Here is a 19,121-nt window from a genome sequence, read left to right as displayed (position 1 = left end):
CTGGTGCAATCTTCGGTGTAAGCTTCTCAACTCTCCGCTTCATTCTGTGTCCTCTTTTGGGTGTATGGCTTACTAATTTGCTCCGGTTATATTTGTTGGTTTGGATTGCTCGAGGCGTTGCTACTTTTGGGGAGGGCTTTCCGACAATCGCTCCATACTATTGTTTCCGGTTTCCGATAACAATGTAAGTATACAAGACACATCCCTTGCTCAATGGACTTCCATTTTCTTTTAATTCCTTCAGATAAGTGACTGACTATTTGTCATCAAGCTTTGAGTGGTGGCTCGACCGGAAATTGGCTGCCATTCAAGATAGGGCTGTCAACGGGTGGGATCCGAGTACGTTCTAGGTAGAAGCACTCCCGAACAGATCATTAATTGGGACAAAATCTTAGACCCAAAACCGTCCATTTTAACCTAAAATACACGTTGAAACAATAACATAGGTTTGAAACAAAACCATTTAAGCTAAAAAGACCACTTTTCTTATTTAAATCGCAAACTAAAATTTAAACTTTAATCATATATCGTTAATAAAATTGATAGAAAAATAGTAAGTTACTTATATGTTAAAACGTTAAACACCTTTATTTATCTATCTATCAGATTCGACACTTTAAACTTATGATAAGAGAAAAATTATAAGAAAAGGAAGGAAATAACATATGAGGCTAACAAAATAATCGGTTTTGGGAATGAATCGATTCGGGAGGGGCGAGAACCGAAACCGACCCAATCATTTATTTCAACATAATCATGGAACCGGATCCTTTATAAATGGTTGGGTCTACTCGGGCCAGTCGGGTGGACCCGAAGCGTTGACAGCCCCTTCAAGAACACGAACGATGAGAGCGATTGTGCTGCAGCGGGGTTGGTATCCCTTTTTCTTCTCCCTTCGGACCTGTACTTCGAGGTAAGGACCTTTCAATACCGCACTCGTTGTTCGTACCTTTGTTATTGAAGCATATGATGTTGTCCTGCGAAGTTGATTTTGGATTCGCACGAATTAATAGATTCTGCTAATGCAATTTCTGCCGTGTCATTGCAGGAACGTTCTAATGGGTTCGCATTGTCAACTGCCGTGTCATAATGGCTGCGATAGTGTAAGCCAACATCGCTTGTATCTGTTTAAACTTTTTATAAGGGCTTATGTTGCTTTATTGCCGTTTTTGTGCTTGTAACGTTTTTCAATTTTCTAATACTCCCCTTGGCTTCTACAGGCATTGCCACTCCAATGAGACTGCGTCGTGGGAGCTGATTCAAGCGTTCGAATTTGAGTAGCAGTCCGCCGAGGCTTTGCATACGCTGGAGTCCAAAATAAGCCACTCTAACCCATTTTTTCTATATTCACTTCTAAACTATTCCTTGTCCACCTGTTTCTGATTTGATATTATTGACAGGTGTAGGGCGTGAGCGCAAAGGAGACTCGGAAGGGATACGGATGCGGAAGCTGCGCAGGTATGTGTTTTTCGTACAATGTCTGCATACCTAAATTATATCATTTTCGGAAGACAAGGTTTGCCGGTCGTGGCAGTGGCTATAATATCCTTGGGTCTTATGGGAGCAGGCACGAAGAATGCCCGACTCACGGGCAAGATACGCAACCTCTCGCGAAGAAACTGTAAGGAAGCTGATCAACTCCTCGGTGTAAGCTTCTTAATTCTCAGCTTCATTTGGTGTTCTTGTTTGGATGTATGGGTTACTAAATTTGATTGGTTATATGCGTAGTTTTTGAATTCTCGAGGCGTTGCTACTTTTGGCGATCGGCGTACTAGCTCCTGTGCCTTGCCATTGTTCCCGGTTTCGATATCAATGTAAGTATAGGAAACTTCCCGTGCTTAATTCAGTTTTGTTTTCTTTTGACTCCGTAGGATAACTGAATGGATGTTTCTTGTGGGTGTGTGGGTTAATAATTGCTCTATTACCATTGTTGTGCTTGTTATTTTTCTGAATTTGTTAATAATCCTCATCACCGACATTTTCATGCATTGCCGCTTCCAGGAAATTGCATCCGCGGAGCCGATTCAAGCGTTCGAATTGTAACAATGAACAGCCACGGCGTCGCATACGCTGGAGTCCAGAATGGGCCACTCTAACCCATTTCTTCTGTATACACTCGTAAACTTTTTTCTTTCCACCTATTTCTAATTAGATATTTTTCGCAGGTGAATGGCGTGGGCGCAGAAAGAAGGCTCGGAAGTGAAACGGTTTCGGAAGCGGCATGGGTATGCGCTCGTTGTAGAATGTCCGCATCCCTAAATTTGAACATTTTTGGAATATATGGCTTGCCAGTTGTGGAGGTGACCATAATATCCTTGGTTCTTATGGGTGCAGGCACGGAGAATGCTCGACTTGCGGGCAAGATGCGCAACCTCTCGCGGCAATACTATAACGAAGCCGATCAACTCTTCGGTGTAAGCTTCTCAATTCTCAACTTCATCCGGAGTTCTCGTTTGGGTGTGTGGGTTACTATTTTGCTTTGGTTACATGCGTAGTTTAGATTTCTCGAGGCTTTGCTACGTTCCCGGTTTTCGATATCAATGAAAGTATAGGAAACATCCCAAGCTTTCTTCAGTTCCGTTTCCTTTTAATTCCGTGGGATAAATGACTTGATGTTGTCGTGGGTGTGTGGGTTACTAACTGCTCAATTGCTGTTGTTTTGCTTGTAACTTTAATTAATTTATTAATAATCCTCATGACTGACACATTCACGCATTGCCACTTTCAGGAGATTGCATCGGCGGAGATGATTCAAACGTTCGAATTGCAGCAGTGATCAGCCAAAGCCTCTCTTACGCTGGAGTCCAGAATGAGCAACTTTAACCTCTTTATTCACTCTTAGACTTTTTATTTCTCCACCTGTTTCTGATTAGATATTCTTGACAGGTGAATGGCGTGGGTACGGAAAGGAGATTCGGAAGTGATACGGATTCGGAAGCGGCACAGGCATGTGATTGTTGTAGAATGTCTGCATTCCTATATTTTAACACTTTTGGAATATAACTTTGCCGGTTGTGGAGTAATATCTTTGGTTCCTCTGGGCAGGAACGGAGAATGCTCGATTTGCAGGCAAGCTGTGGAAGCTCTCACGGCTTTACTATAAGGAAGCTGGTGCAATCTTCGGTGTAAGCTTCTCAACTCTCCGCTTCATTCTGTGTCCTCTTTTGGGCGATGAGAGCGATTGTGCTGCAGGGTTGGTATCCCTTTTTCTTCTCCCTTCTGACCTGTACTTCGAGGTAAGGACCTTTCAATACCGCACTCGTTGTTCGTACCTTTGTTATTGAAGCATATGATGTTGTCCTACGACGTTGATTTTGGATTCGCACGAATTAATAGATTCTGCTAATGCAATTTCTGCCGTGTCATTGTAGGAACGTTCTAATGGGTTCGCATTGTCAACTGCCGTATCAGAATGGCTGCGATAGTGTAAGTCAACATCGCTTGTATCTGTTTAAACTTTTATATGGGCTTATGTTGCTTTATTGTCGTTTTTGTGCTTGTATCGTTCAAATTGTAACAATGAACAGCCACGGCATCGCATACGCCGGAGTCTAGAATGAGCCACTCTAACCCATTTCTTCTGTATACACTCGAAAATATTTTCTTCTCCACCTATTTCTATTTAGATATTTTTGGCAGGTGAATGGCGTGGGCGCAGAAAGAAGGCTCGGAAGTGAAACGGATTTGGAAGTGGCACGGGTATGCGTCCATTGTAGAATGTCCGCATCCCTAAATTTGAACATTTTTGGTATATATGACTTGCCAGTTGTGGAGGTGACCATAATATCCTTGGTTCTTTTGGGTGCAGGCACGAAGAATGCTCGACTTGCGGGCAAGATGCGCAACCTCTGGTAGCAATACTCTAACGAAGCCGATCAACACTTCGATGTAAGTTTCTCAATTCTTAACTTCGTCCGGTGTTCTCGTTTGTCTGTGTGTGTTACTATTTTGCTTTGGTTATATGCGTAGTTTTAGATTGCTCGAGGCTTTGCTACTTTTGGCGACCGGCTTGCCGGATCCTGCGCCTTACCTTTGTTCCCGGTTTTCGATATCAATGAAAGTATAGGAAACATCCCGTGCTTTCTTCAGTTCCGTTTCCTTTTAATTCCGTAGGATAAATGACTGGATGTTGTTGTGGGTGTGTGGGTTACTAACTGCTCAGTTGCTGTTGTTTTGCTTGTAACTTTTCTTAATTTATTAATAATCCTCATGACTGACACCTTCACGCATTGCCACTTTCAGGAGATTGCATCGGCGGAGATGATTCAAGCGTTCGAATTGTAGCAGTGATCAGCCAATGCCTCTCTTGCACTGGATTCAATAATGATCTACTTTAACCCATTTCTTCTTTATTCTCTCTTAGACATTTTATTTGTCCACCTGTTTCTGATTAGAATTTCTTGACAGGTGAATGGCGTGTGTGCGGAAAGGAGACTCGAAAGTGATACTGATTCGGAAGCGGCACAGGTATGTGATTGTAGTCGAATGTGTGCATCCCTAAATTTTAAAATTTTCAGAATAAAATGTTTGCCTGTTGCGGAGGTGACAATTATATCCTTGGTTCTTATGGGTGCAGACACGAAGAATGCTCGACTTGCGGGCAAGATGCGCAACCTCTCACGGCAATACTATAACAAAGCCGATCAACTCTTCGGTGTAAGCTTCTCAATTCTCAACTTCATCCGGTGTTCTCGTTTGGGTGTGTGGGTTACTATTTTGCTTTGGTTATATGCGTTGTTTTAGTTTGCTCTAGGCTTTGCTACTTTTGGCGATCGGCTTGCCGGCTCCTGTGCCTTACCTTTGTTCCCGGTTTTTGATATCAATGAAAGTATAGGAAACATGCCGTGCTTAATTGACTTCTTTTATCCTTTAACTCCGTAGGATAAGTGACTGGATGTTTCTTGTGGGTGTGAGGGTTACTAATTGCTTTGTTCTGGTAGTTGTGCATATAAAATTTCTTAATTTTTTAATACTCCTCTTGGCTGTCTTATTTAGGCATTGCCGCTTTCAGGAAATTGCGTCTACAGAGCTGATTCAAGCATTCGAATTGTTGCAGCAACCAGCCACGGCCTCGCATGCGCTGGAGGCCAGAATGAGCCACATTAACCGTTTTCATCTATATACACTCTTAAACCTTTTCTTCTCCACCTATTTCTGATTAGATATTTTTGACAGGTGAATGGCGTGGGCATGGAAAGGAGACTCAAAAGTGATATGGATTCGAAAGCGGGACAGGTATGTGATTGTTGTAGAATGTCCGTATTCCTATGTTTTAACACTTTTGGAATATAACTTTGCCAGTTGTGGAGTAATATCCTTAGTTCCTCTGGGCAGGAATGGAGAATGCTCGATTTGAAGGCAAGCTGTGCAAGCTCTTTTGGGTGTATGACTTACTAATTTGCTCTGGTTATATGTGTAGTTTTGGATTGCTCGAGGCGTTACATTTTGGGAGGGATTTCCGACTATTGCGCCATACTATTGTTTTCGGTTTCCGATAACAATGTAAGTATAAAAGACACATCACTTGCTCAATGGACTTCCATTTTCTTTTAATTCCTTCAGATAAGTGACTGACTATTTCTCATCAAGCTTTGAGTGGGGGCTCGATCGAAAATTGGCCACCATTCAAGAGGGTTGTCAACGGGTGGGATCCAGGTCCGGTCTAGGTAGAAGCACTCCCGAACAGATCATTAATTGGGACAAAATCTTAGACCCAAAACCGTCCATTTTAACTTAAAATTTAGGTTGAAACAATAACATAGGTTTAAAACCGAACCATTTAAGCTAAAAAAGACCACTTTTCTTATTTAAATATCGTTAATAAAATTGATAGAAAAATACTAAGTTACTTCTATGTTAAAACGTTAAACACTTGTATTTATCTATCTATCAGATTTGACACTTTAAACCTATGATAAGAGAAAAATTATAAGGAAAAGGAAGGAAATAACATATAAGGCTAACAAAATAATCGGTTTTGGGCATGAATCGATTCAGGAGGGGCGAGATCCGGAACCGACCCATTTATTTATTTCAACATAATCATGGAACCGGATCCTTTATAAATGGTTGGGTCTACTCGGGCTAGTCGGGTGGACCCGAAGTGTTGACAACCCCTTCAAGAACACGAACGATGAGAGCGATTATGCTGCAGCAAGGTTGGTATCCCTTTTTCTTCTCCCTTCGGACCTGTACTTCGAGGTAAGGACCTTTCAATACCGCACTCGTTGTTCGTACCTTTGTTATTGAAGCATATGATGTTGTCCTGCGAAGTTGATTTTGGATTCGCACGAATTAATAGATTCTGCTAATGCAATTTCTGCCTTGTCCTTGCAGGAATGTTCTAATGGGTTCGCGTTGTCAACTGCCGTATCAGAATGGCTGCGATAATGTAAGACAACATCGCTTGTATCTGTTTAAACTTTTTATAAGGGCTTATGTTGCTTTATTGCCGTTTTTGTGCTTGTAATTTTTTCAATTTTCTAATACTCCCCTTGGCTTCTACAGGCATTGCCACTCCCATGAGATTGCGTCTTTGGAGCTGATTTAAGCGTACGAATTGGAGCAGTAGTCCGCCGAGGCCTTGCATACGCTGGAGTCCAAAATAAAACACTCTAACCATTTTTTCTATATTCACTTCTAAACTATTCCTTGTCCACCTGTTTCTGATTAGATATTCTTGACAGGTGAAGGGCATGAGTGCAAAGGAGACTCGGAAGTGATACGGATGCGGAAGCTGCACAGGTATGTGTTTTTCGTACAATGTCTGTATACCTAAATTATATCATTTTTGGAAGACAAGGTTTGTCGGTCGTGGCAGTGGCTATAATATCCTTGCGTCTTATGGGTGCAAGCACGAAGAATGCCCAACTCACGGGCAAGATACACAACCTCTCGCGGAAAAACTATAAGGAAGCCAATCAACTCCTCGGTGTAAGCTTCTTAATTCTCAGCTTCATTTGGTGTTCTTGTTTGGATGTATGGGTTACTAAATTTGATTGGTTATATCCGTAGTTTTTGATTTCTTGAGGCGTTGCTACTTTTTGGCGATCGGCTTACTAACTCCTGTGTCTTATCATTGTTCCCGGTTTTCGATATCAATGTAAGTATAGGAAACATCCCCTGCTTAATTCAGTTCCGTTTTCTTTAAACTCCGTAGGATAACTTGATGGATGTTTTTTGTGGGTGTGTGGGTTACTAATTGCTCTATTTCCATTGTTGTGCTTGTAACTTTTCTGAATTTGTTAATAATCCTCATCACCGACATGTTCATGCATTGCCACTTCCAGGAGATTGCATCTGCGGAGCCGATTCAAGCGTTCGAATTGTAGCAATGAACCACCACAGCCTCGCATACGCTGGAGTCCAGAATGAGCCACTTTAACCCATTTCTTTTCTATACACTCGTAAACTTTTTCTTCTCCACCTATTTATAACTAGATATTTTTGGCAGGTGAATGGCGTGAGCGCGGAAAGATGGCTCGGAAGTGAAACAGATTCGAAAACAGCACGGGTATGCGTTTGTTGTAGAATGTCCGCATCCCTAAATTTGAACATTTTTGGAATATATGGCTTGCCAGTTGTGGAGGTGACCATAATATCCTTGGTTCTTATGGGTGTAGGCACGAAGAATGCTCGACTTGCGGGCAAGATGCGCAACCTCTCGCGTCAATACTATAACGAAGCCGATCAACTCTTTGGTGTAAGCTTCTCAATTCTCAACTTCATCTGGTGTTCTCGTTTGTGTGTGTGGGTTACTCTTTTTCTTTGTTTATATGCGTAGTTTTAGATTGATCGAGGCTTTGCTACTTTTGGCGATCGGCTTGCCGGCTCCTACGCTTTACCATTGTCCCCGGTTTTCAATATCAATGAAAGTATAGGAAACATCCCGTGCTTTATTCAGTTCCGTTTCCTTTTAATTCCGTAGGATAAATGACTGGATGTTGTTGTGGGTGTGTGGGTTACTAATTGCTCAATTGCCGTTGTTTTTGCTTGTAACTTTTCTTAATTTATTAATAATCCTCATGACTGACACCTTTATGCATTGCCACTTTTAGGAGATTTTATCGGCGGAGCTGATTCAAGCGTTCGAATTGTAGCAGTGATCAACCAAAGCCTCTCTTACGCTGGAGTCCAAAATGAGCAACTTTAACCCATTTTTTCTTTATTTTCTCTTAGACTTTTTATATCTCCACCTGTTTCTGATTAGAATTTCTCGACAGGTGAATGGCGTGTGCGCGGAAAGGAAACTCGATTGTGATACGAATTCGGAAGCGGCATAGGTATGTGGTTGTTGTCGAATGTGTGCATCCCTAAATTTTAAAATTTATAGAAGAAAATGTTTGCCGTTTGTGGAGGTGACAATAATATCCTTGGTTCTTATGGTTGCAGGCACGAAGAATGCTCGACTTGCGGGCAAGATTCGCCACCTCTCGCGGCAATACTATAAGAAACCGCTCAACTCTTCGATGTAAATTTCTCAAATCTCCAGTTCATTCGGTGTTCTCTTGTGGTTGTTTTGGTTCCTAATTTGCTTGGGTTGTATGCACAATTTTAGATTGCTCGGGGCATTGCAAATTTTGGGGATGGGCTTGCCGACTTCTGCGCCTTACCATTGATTCTGGTTTTCGATATCAATGTAAGTATACGAAACATTCCTTGCTTAACTGACTTCTTTTATTCTTTAATTCCGTAGGATAAGTGACTGGATGTTTCTTGTGGGTGTGAGGGTTACTAATTGCTCTGTTCCGGTAGTTGTGCATGCAATATTTCTTAATTTTTTAATACTCCTCTTGGCTGGCATATTCAGGCTTTGCCGCTTTCAGGAAATTTCGTCCGCTGAGCTGATTCAAGCATTCGAATTGTTGTAGCTACCAGCCACGGCCTTGCATACGCTCGAGTCCAGAATGAGCCACTCCAACCCATTTCTTCTATATACACTCTTAAACCTTTTCTTCTCCACCTATTTCTGATTAGATATTCTTGACTGGCGAATGGCGTGGGCGCGAAAAGGAGACTCGGAAGTGATACGGATTCGGAAGCGGCACAGGTATGTGATTGTTGTAGAATGTCAGCATTCCTATATTTTAACACTTTTGAAATATTAGTTTGCTGGTTCTGGAGTAATATCCTTGGTTCCTCTGGGCAGGCACGAAGAATGCTCGATTTGCAGGCAAGCTGTGCAAGATCTCACAGCTTTACTATAAGGAAGCTGGTCCAATCTTCGGTGTAAGCTTCTCAACTCTCCACTTCATTCTGTGTCCTCTTTTGGGTGTATGGCTTACTAATTTGCTCTGTTTATATGTGTAGTTTTGGATTGCTCGAGGCGTTGCTACTTTTGGGGAGGGCTTTCTGACTATTGCACCATACTATTGTTTCTGGTTTCCGATAACAATGTAAGTATATAGGACACATTCCTTGCTCAATGGACTTCCATTTGCTTTTAATTCCTTCAGATAAGTGACTGACTATTTCTCATCAAGCTCCCTAATATTTGGGCTCTAACTGGTTCATACTCCGATTTCAACCCCACTAAAAATCTTGTAACATCTTGTTGTTCCCTTTGTTGTTGCTGAACTTTAACATCTGGAGTGAGGGGATGGTAGACATTGAGTTCATTTTTGCGATTTCTTCATGCAGGCATAGTACTCTTCTAAGGTTTTGTTTCCTTGTTGCAAATTAAAGTATTCCTGATAAAGTTGATATACCCTTGTAGTATTATCTTGTCCAGATTATAGCTTCTTAGCATGTTCCCATATATCCTTAGCTGTATCTAGGAACATGAAGTTGGCACTAATTTTTGGTTCCATACTATTCCATAGCCAGATCATGATTTGAGCATCCTTTTGTTCCCAATCATCAAACCCTGGAGAGTCAGCCGGTGGTTTATCTTCTTTTACATGCTTCACTTTCCTCTTTGCCTTGAGGAAAACTTCCACTGATTTGGCCCATGGAACATAGTTCTCACCATTCAGTTTAATTGAGGTCATCTGTACACTTAGATAGTCAGAGGGAACTACCACACTTGGTTTCTGATCATTATACCCATCTCCCATTGCTGCCATGATACTCTTTCACTGTTGCTTCTAACCTAAATTCCCAGCTACCAACTGAGTGTTGTTATTAGGAGTTTGATGCTCCAGAACCTATAGAAGTCCCTAAGCACAATAATAGGTACACAAGCCTTGTTCTTGTTCACACCACTACTGATTTCACAACACCACGAACCACATAAACATCAATTCAACACTTACTAATCACATGCAAACCCTCTTACAACCACTCAACAAAGATTGTGCATCACAAGCACCACCACATAGTCATATCTGTTACACCCGGTACAGACCTGTTTAACACCTTTAAGAGGGCACTACATAACCACAAAGAACTCAGCTAGGTCACTGCATTACACTTTGCACAATTCGGCCACTTACAGCAGCCCTTACACCATTCAGCTACTGTAAACACAGTCTGTTCTTGGGATTTTCTCCAAGAACTAGGGCAACAATAAACCTAGTTCTCTAGGTTCTGATCAGTACTCGCAGGTTCTTGAAGGTTTTCTACCCAGAAATACCAGCAGCACAAGGAGAAGAAGTAACCGACCTTCTTTTGAGAATTTCAACCAACCATTCACTGCTGAAGTCATTTTCTTAATGAAGAAGGTTATGCGCAGCAGAGAGAGACGAGCTGAGATGTTTCAGACCTAGGACGAACCAGTTTTCTCCATTGACAACCCAGAAACAAAGAAAGAGAGGTCACGAACACTGCTGAGATGTTCATGAACTGAAGTAGGTCAGGAACCTTGCTCTGATACCATGTTTCGACTGCTGCTACAGTAACCCGAACCAGCAAGAGGAAGAAGAAGAAGAAGAAGAAGAAGAAGAAGAAGAAGAAGGAAAATGAAGGGACTGTCGAATCTGATGGGTTAACCCTATCAGTCGACCCCTTAATAGTAATTAGTCTCTAACTACTTGTACAAAGACTAAACTGCCCTTACTTAAGTGTGGGGCAGAGTGTCTCTTATATAACTGCCACATAAGCATACAACTTAACAAGGACAAGTTGACTAAACTACCCTTATTCGGCACTCTAACAAACATAATCATGGAACCAGATCCTTTATAAATGGTTGGGTCTATTCGGGCCAGTTGATTAGACCTGAAGCATTGACAGCCCCTTCAAGAACACGAACGATGAGAGCGATTGTGCTGCAGCAAGGTTGGTATCCCTTTTTCTTCTCCCTTCAGACCTGTACTTCAAGGTAAGGACCTTTCAAAACCGCACTCGTTGTTCAATAGGGTAACTGTGAAAGCAGTAGACATGAGTAGGAGACTGTGTTTGTACTTTGTAGGAGGTGAAGACTCTTCAAGGACAACTTTCTTGGAGCTATAAGAGAAAGGGAGAAAGAAGAAAAAAAGTAATACAGGTTTTGATTTGGAGAGGTTTAAAAAGGGATTTGGTTATTAATGGAGGGTTGTGAAGTCTTATTGGGGGGTGGTCAGTGGTGTTAAGAGGTGTTTGAATGTGCAAGGTGGTGTGAGTCGTGTGACTGATCAGTTGGACACAAGGATAAAGGTGGGAGGGGGTTTTGTTGGGTGATGCTTATACTTCTACATCTTACTTTTTGGTAGGTGGCAGGGTAGTGAGTGGTGAGGGTGCTTAAGTTGGGTTCTCTTTGGGTTCTTCTTGCCTCAATGATATTTCTTCATCCAGCGTTGTATTTTGTCCTTATTGTTTTTGGTAAAAATTTATATACTCAAGAAAGAAAATCAAGGTGTTCAGGATAGGCAATGTGATGTCTTGACTCTTGACAACTATGCCTAGATCCTTAATTTCAAATTTAGAAGCCAGGGCTTCCCTTAAGTTGTCTATCTTAGTAGGATGTTTCCATGTAACCAAAATTCCGTCATTGTTCTAATCATGATTGTTTAGGAGTCATCACCCTTCTTTACCAACAATTGCTTCAGCCCATATATTGACTTCTTTAGCATGCACACTTTTTTCTTGTAATCCTTGTTCAACTAGTTCAACTCCTGGAGGTAACTATACATAGGCCTGTTTTGGGACTTTTGGGATAGCTCCATTCAATAATGCATTTTTGACATGTAGTTGCTAGAGGAAAAATAATAAGAAGAAGCTAGAGGAAGCAGAATATGGATTGAGTTTATTTATGTCACTAGTGTGAGCATGTCTTGATAGTAAATCTCATAGGTCTATTTATACCCCTTCGCAATCAACCTTGCTTTGTATCTCTCTATGGATTCATTAGCTTTATACTTCACAATAATGTTCCACGGGAAATTTCTTAAGGAAATTTAAACTTTTTATTTCTCTCCTATTTTCTGTCGGACCAAACACAGGTAAGTAGATATCAAAAGGAATAACATGATTAGAAGGAGGTGTTGGAGCAGCAAGGGAAGCACCTGAGTCACTTTGGATCAAGGTATTTGATGGTTGTCATAGATCAATTTTGGGGACTACTTTCTGGTGACAACCGTGCACCTGCAAATCTTTTCGCTGCATATTAGAGCTAGAGTCAGAGCCGTAAGTAGGAAGCAAACTAGTAGAAAGTGAGTTGTTGGACATAGGTACTAGAATAGGTATAAATAAGCACTCCGCTCTCTTAGTGTAAAATCTCCTCCTGAAGAAAGATGGAAGTAGCATAGAAAGGCGAGACTCAAAAAGGACAAATCCCTGGTAACAAAACATTTGTTAGAGACAGGATTTTAACAACTATAACCTATTTTGGTTTCTTACAGTAAACACAAAACACTTAATCAGTTTCATTACTCTGAGTAGCTTTATTCCAGTTTTCTATTTTGTGAAAGCAACATAAGTGCTGTGGAATTAGAAAATTCTCCACTAGCAGTCTTATTAGTGTCCTTTGCCTGGACAAATGGATATGACTTTGTGCTCTGTCAATGGGGTTGGGTTTGGTTTTGGTCAGGCTTGACCTGACTTAGTATTATAAATGTGCAGAACCAGTTTGAAACCAGGCTCCATATGTGTCTGTGGTAACAAACCCAGAACCTATGTAATTATTAATTGGGACTATTGGGTCTGACCTGATAACACCTGATTACAATTGACAGCTATACTTTTAGCCTGTAATTTGACAATAAACCTACTTTTTAAAATATTTGGTAGTATATACATTTTTGAAAAATGCAAGACTATCTGGAACTATTAAGTCTGTTGTTTTAACTTCTATGATAACACAGAGCCACTATCCTTAGAAATGAGAGTCAAATATTTTAAGTCCATGTTTGTTACAATTCTTTTATTTGGGTCTGAATGTTTGTAGTTTGCTCAACTTATGATGATAGATTAAAGCAATGGTTGCTAGTTAACACTTAGTACATTAGTTTTTTGTTTATTGACCAAACAGTACTTTTTAGTAACAGGCAATATCTCCTTTGGTGTCCTTTTGATAAGAGTGATGATTGGACTGTCAAACCGTGAAGATCTGTTTGATATAGTGAATGCATGGTATCCAAATTTGGAGACTATTGCTGAGAAACTTATAGGTATTCTCTGCTGTTCTTATATGCCGGTGCTTTCAAGACTAATATAATCCTTACAAAATTGATTTCTGTTGTGTCAGAGACATTTGGAAAGGTCAATTCTTCTCCATCTTACCAGCCTGGAGGATGTGTTGGTTTTAAGCAGGTTCTCTTTAGGGTAGATAGTGCCTCTCTAGCAACTCTGTGCATAATAAGACCCCAACAGATGTCATTATTTTTCATGTTTTGTTATATATTTACAGGGATCTGCTGAAATGGTGCAAAAGAATCACAGGTCAAGGTTTTAACTTTATGGGGCTTAGCTTATCAGCTTATGAAAGTAAAAGCATTTGTCAAGAGGTTGTATTTGATTTCCACTTTTTATTCCTTCTTGTGATAATGTGATGGATGACTATCTACTTGTTTCTACTGGTTACTTAATAAACTGTGGGTTTGTATTTATTTTTGCATCTTCTTCAATTTCTTCTGAAATTCGACTGTTAATAATGAGACAAATAGCAAAGATGTGGGGAGTACCGATGTCAGAAGCAGAAACATTATATCCTCTTAATAAGCCCATAGTTCAGGTGTCTGTCTTTTCTAATCATTGTGTCTGATACGTTTGTGCTATGAGCATCAAGTACAAAAATCTGAATTTTTTTTTTCCTGCAGGATTTGCAATCAGATTTATGAGTTGGAAGGGTTACCCACAAATGCACTGAAGGCTGCATTACATGTAAGCACTTACTCTGTTTTATATTATTTGTTGCTTACTTTCTGACATTGGTTGACTTTCCTTGATGTGTTTTCTGCAGTTACATCACTAAAAGAAACCTTTTGTGGATATCTGTAGTTCACTACATGTTCTTGAGAGGATAGCATGTTCTGTTAAGTGCAATGAGCCAGTTCTTTTGGTTGGTGAAACTGTTACTGGAAAAACAACTCTTGTACAGAATCTTGCAGTGAGGCTTGGTTAATCACTTACAGTCTTGGTATTCAGTCTAGGCAGTTTGTCATTATGATGGTTCTTTTGTGTACGGGACTCTTATCATGTGGACTAGAAATTGAATGCTAATTTGCTTATCTTGCAGAACTTAAGCCAACAAAGTGACATTTCAGACTTATTGGGTGGCTTTAAGCCTACAGATCCAAGATTTATATGAATACCTGTTTATAATTTGCTTATCTATTCCCATCCCCAAACTCAATCTCCTTTTCTGAATTTCTGCTTGTCCCTGTACTTCAATTTGCTATAATGTGGAAGGTAGGAGCCAACTGTACTAGGGATCATCTATCCTGAAATTGTAGTTTTGTCTTCTTATTGTTGTTATTACAATCTTTTATCAGTTGGTTAGCTATAAACATTATCTTGTTGTGACTGGTGATATCATATGTGTCCCGATTTTTTCCATCATGGACTTGGTATTTGATAATTGCAACTTTTTTTTTGGATAATTTGTTTGATAATTGCAACTTTCCTCCACTATGATTGGATGATGATCATCATGATCCAAGCCTTACGCCAACTATATGGGATTGGTCAACATGAATCCTGTTTCGCCATTCCTCCACTATGATTGGATGATAATAACCTTGATTGCATTTTTTTTTCTTTATAGCTTCTTTTCTTGTTGATAAAGAGGCAAAATATGACAGTACTCTTCTATGCTTGTATGCAGGACAATGGGGATTTTCTTGTTTGTCTGAGAAAACATGTGTCTGATAGGAACTGGAAAATGGTTTTAAATGGATGTCAGAAAGGCCTTGGTTTTTCCAGGAAGCAAGTTTGTGAGGTTGGTAGATCTCTATCTGGTACAAAGTGAAAGCGACCTGAGTGAAGAACTCATCCAAGCTTGGGAGCGTTTTTCCATGAAACTTGAGACAGCACGTAGAGAGATTGGCTCTTCAGCTATGGTCTTTTTGTTTGTGGAAAGAGCATTTGTGACAGCAATTAAAAATGGTAATTGGGTATTACTTGACGAAATAAATTTGGCTCCTCCTGAGATGCTACAGAGAATTACAGGGGTTTTGGAAGGAGACGATAGTTTAATTTGTTTAGCTGAAAGGGGAGATGTTGATTATATTCGTTGACATCCTGATTTTCGTATATTTGCTTTTATGAATCCTGCTACTGAAGCTGGAAAGAGGAACTTGCCATATTCGTTGAGAAGCAGGTTTACATAGTATTTTGTTAATGATGTGTTAGATGAAGAATATTTGACTCCATTTGTGAAACAATTTATGGATTACAGCAGTCCCAATAGAGAATTGGTAAATAAAATTGTGTGTTTTTACAAAGAAGCCAAGAAGGAACCTGAAGAGAGGCTAATCAGAAGCCCCAGTTCAGTTTAAGGTCTCTATACTGTGCACTGGATAGTCCTTGTTTCAAGTTTATGAACAGTATGATACCATCATATTTGTAAGGTGGAAATATGCCTCCAAATGTTCCCTTTGATTGTTTACTTCTTGGATAAGGGGAAATTGAGTGATGATGCTTTCTTGGAGAATTATGTCCTGACAAAAAGTGTCAAAGAGCATTTAAGGAACTTTGCACGTGCTATTTTCATTAAAAAAATCCCGTTCTTTTACAGGGTCCAACTTCTAGTGGAAAGACAAGCCTTGTTCAGTATCTTGCTGCAATAACTGGTCATGAATTTGTTCATATAAATAACCATGAGCATACTGATCTGCAAGAATACTTGGGCTCTAATTATTACTGATGCTCATGGGAAGCTTGTGTTTCAAGAAAGGTGTATTGGTTGAGGCTGTTCGAAATGGATACTGGATTGTTCTAGATGAGCTTAACCTTGCACCTTTGGATGTTCTGGAAGCATTAAACCGGTTATTAGATGACAACAGAGAGCTTTTTGTTCCTGAACTGCAGGAAACAGTGATTGCTCATCCAGATTTTATGCTTTTTGCCACCCAAAACCCACCAACATTTTATGGTGGGCGTAAGATGCTTTCTTGAGCATTTCGCAACCATTTTGTTGAAATACATGTTGATGAGATTCCTGAAGATGAATTGAGCACAATACTAGAGAGGAGGTGCAAAATTCCTGAAGGTTATGCGAAAAAATGGTTGAAATTATGAAGAACTTGCAGTTGCATCGCCAGAGTAGCAAAGTTTTTGCTGGAAAGCATGGTTTCATAACTCCAAGGGATCTGTTTCAATGGGCTGATTGTTTTCATACCTTTGGTAACTCATATTAAGATCTGGCCAAAGATGGTTATTTTCTTTTGTCTGAAGGGTTGCGAGATGAAAATGAGAATAAAGTTGTCCAGGAGATCTTGGAGAGACATCTTGGGGTAAAACCTGCCACAGACAACTTGTACCGGCAGGTTTGTTCCCTCCCTCCCTCTCTTGTGCTCATTATTGTCTTGACAACAGAAAGTGGAATTGCCTGTTGTGCAGTTATACTTTATTTTTGTGTTTTTAGATGGATTTTTGTTTTTTGATTGTTTATTTGAGCATGGAGTAGGAAAGTATGTCGTTCATAATCCTGTAACTTGGCAGTTCTGATCTTGTTATCTTAATCCAAGGAAGTACAGTTTGTTCATGTAGCTTCGGACATGTTTGTTCAGTTGAATGTTGACTGCTTCTGTTGGAGTTTAGATGATTGGTTATAGGGATATCATCAGTTCAGAGGTTTTTTCTTCTGTGGTTTCATTTGTCCTCTCTCTTTAGGAGTCAGGAATAATTGAGATAGAAATGATTCCTAGGTGGTAATTGGATACATTTCATGAACAAGTAGTGTGAATCATCATAGAAAATATGAATCTTTGTTAATTATCTGGAAGTCAATGTGCTACTTGAATTCCTTTTTTGGTCATTTTTTTTCCTTTTATGAAGCTGATGGGAATTTTATATTTGTGTATAAACTTCGCTAACTGTTTAACCTTTTATAATTCAGGAACCAGCTGATAGTCTTTCTGTTTTAAACTTCAGTGAATGATCAGAAGTGTCAGAGTCTTGGAAAGTATGATTTTGTGAACTTGTAAGCTGAACCTACTTCATGTGGAGGTTATATTTTCTTGTTGAGTGTTGCTTCAAGTTGCATGAGCCTGTCCTTCTTGTTGGTGAGACTGGTGGTGGGAAGACAACTGCTTGCCAGTTACTTAGCATTATTTTAAAGTTAAAATTGCATATTTTGAATTGCCATCAGTACGCGGAGACATCTGATTTTCTTGGGGTTTGTTTCTTTCTTTTACAGATTTTCTTTAATGAGGGATTGCATTTTAGTGGTTTCTGTTTTGAAACTTCTGATTGCTTATTGCTGTTAGAATATGATAATCTACAAGTTAACCATCATAAAAAGTTCAGGGGTTTTATCCTGTACGAGGTAGGTCAAGATTAACAGGAGAGTTCAAATATTTGGTTGAAAAACTGATACTGTCAAAGGCTTTTCTCCACTCTCCTGGCGACAATGCATGTATTATCCTGTCCATGTCAATATTTCCTTGAATGAGGTTCTTTTACTTGCTTGATGCTTTATGTATGCTTATGCATTTCTCTCAGTGCAGATGATATCTACAGACATTGTCCAAGCTTCTTCAACTCTTGATTGGCTGACAAGAATTATAGATAGTTATAGACAAGGTGTGGTTTCACACTCTGACGTCACTGAGCAGGATCTTGATAGCCTTGAGCAAGTTAAACTAGACCTAGTTGAGCTATCCCAGAAGTGGCAGACCATATTTATGTGGCAGGATGGACCTCTTGCTGTACGAACAATGAAGGATGGGGATCTACTTCTTGTGGATAAGATATCTTTGGCTGATGATAGTGTGCTTGAAAGATTAAACAGTGTCTTGGAACCTGAAAGAAAATCGGTGGGTTGATCTTCTTGTTTGAGATTTGTTTTTATTTTCAGTTTTTATTACTATTAAAAAATTCTGATTGTACTTGGTGGGCATGGTTATTTGTTAGTGTTCAAGACACGTTTATATATTTGGACCTTTGTATGATAAAATAAAACTTGTTACTGTTTGATATTATGGCAAATTTTGAATAAACAGTGGCCAGCTTAGTGGACAGGATGTAATAATACGAACAGAATTATTCAGAATTGCAGAATGCAGATAATTATGCTTATTTTTCTTGTGGAAATTATGAAATGGTGCTAGTCAGAAAATTTAGTCTTTTTTGTACGGCAGTAAGACAAACTAAAAGTAAGAGTGCATGGGAATCTCCTTATTATTTGCATATATATTAGAAAACACTTTTCCTAATAGAGATCTCTTATGAATCATTTTGTGCTTTTCAGTTAATGCATTAAAGTAAATAAATATACTTTATTATTCCAATAAGTCTTATACTAATGCATAGCTTATGACTTGGCCATTCCCTATTAGTAATATTATAAAATTAAAAACATTGGAACGGCGCATTCCATGCCTATAAAGGATAATTAGAGCAGTTGTCATCCATTTGGAATTGTATAATTATATATTAATATATTATATATCTAGGGGTGCAAATGCAATTTGGGCGGGCTCAGGTGGGCAATTTGTTGAAATTTGAATGCACCTAGTCTGAAAGCACGTGGTCCAATGCACTGTAAATTCTTCAAATCGGATATTTTTAATTTAGAGGAACAATTTGGCAAATCCCCAACT

General features: G+C 39.6%; 2 long non-coding RNA genes across 18 annotated transcripts; both read left to right on the top strand.

Annotated features, from left to right (window-relative positions):
- The first annotated feature begins 3,331 nt into the window (after positions 1-3,331).
- LOC148873442 (uncharacterized) lies at positions 3,332-5,181 on the top strand. Its single transcript, XR_016094855.1, has 6 exons — positions 3,332-3,426; positions 3,640-3,699; positions 3,809-3,888; positions 4,243-4,467; positions 4,577-4,656; positions 4,996-5,181. It is a non-coding gene; the product is annotated as an uncharacterized LOC148873442 (long non-coding RNA).
- A 689-nt stretch (positions 5,182-5,870) lies between these two features.
- On the top strand, positions 5,871-18,610 carry LOC148873441 (uncharacterized). 17 transcript variants are annotated; one of them, XR_016098442.1, is made up of 20 exons: positions 5,871-6,201; positions 6,337-6,391; positions 6,508-6,933; positions 7,015-7,102; positions 7,290-7,513; positions 7,623-7,702; positions 8,058-8,282; positions 8,392-8,470; positions 8,558-8,638; positions 8,810-9,049; positions 9,149-9,228; positions 9,310-9,395; positions 13,398-13,526; positions 13,604-13,680; positions 13,766-13,862; positions 14,175-14,238; positions 14,318-14,494; positions 15,182-16,844; positions 17,417-17,935; positions 18,027-18,610. It is a non-coding gene; the product is annotated as an uncharacterized LOC148873441 (long non-coding RNA). The 17 variants fall into 17 exon arrangements; XR_016098437.1 differs by having other exon boundaries at positions 5,871-6,391; positions 6,508-6,744; positions 6,855-6,933; XR_016098433.1 differs by having other exon boundaries at positions 5,871-6,391; positions 6,508-6,744; positions 6,821-6,933.
- Positions 18,611-19,121: the final 511 nt, after the last annotated feature.

Source organism: Nelumbo lutea, chromosome 1, assembly GCF_056320005.1.
Source record: "Nelumbo lutea isolate HS-2025 chromosome 1, American lotus-T2T, whole genome shotgun sequence".
NCBI classification, from domain to species: Eukaryota; Viridiplantae; Streptophyta; class Magnoliopsida; order Proteales; family Nelumbonaceae; genus Nelumbo; species Nelumbo lutea.
Note: the sequence above shows the minus strand (reverse complement) of the source record. Positions and strands in the feature narration are given on the sequence as shown.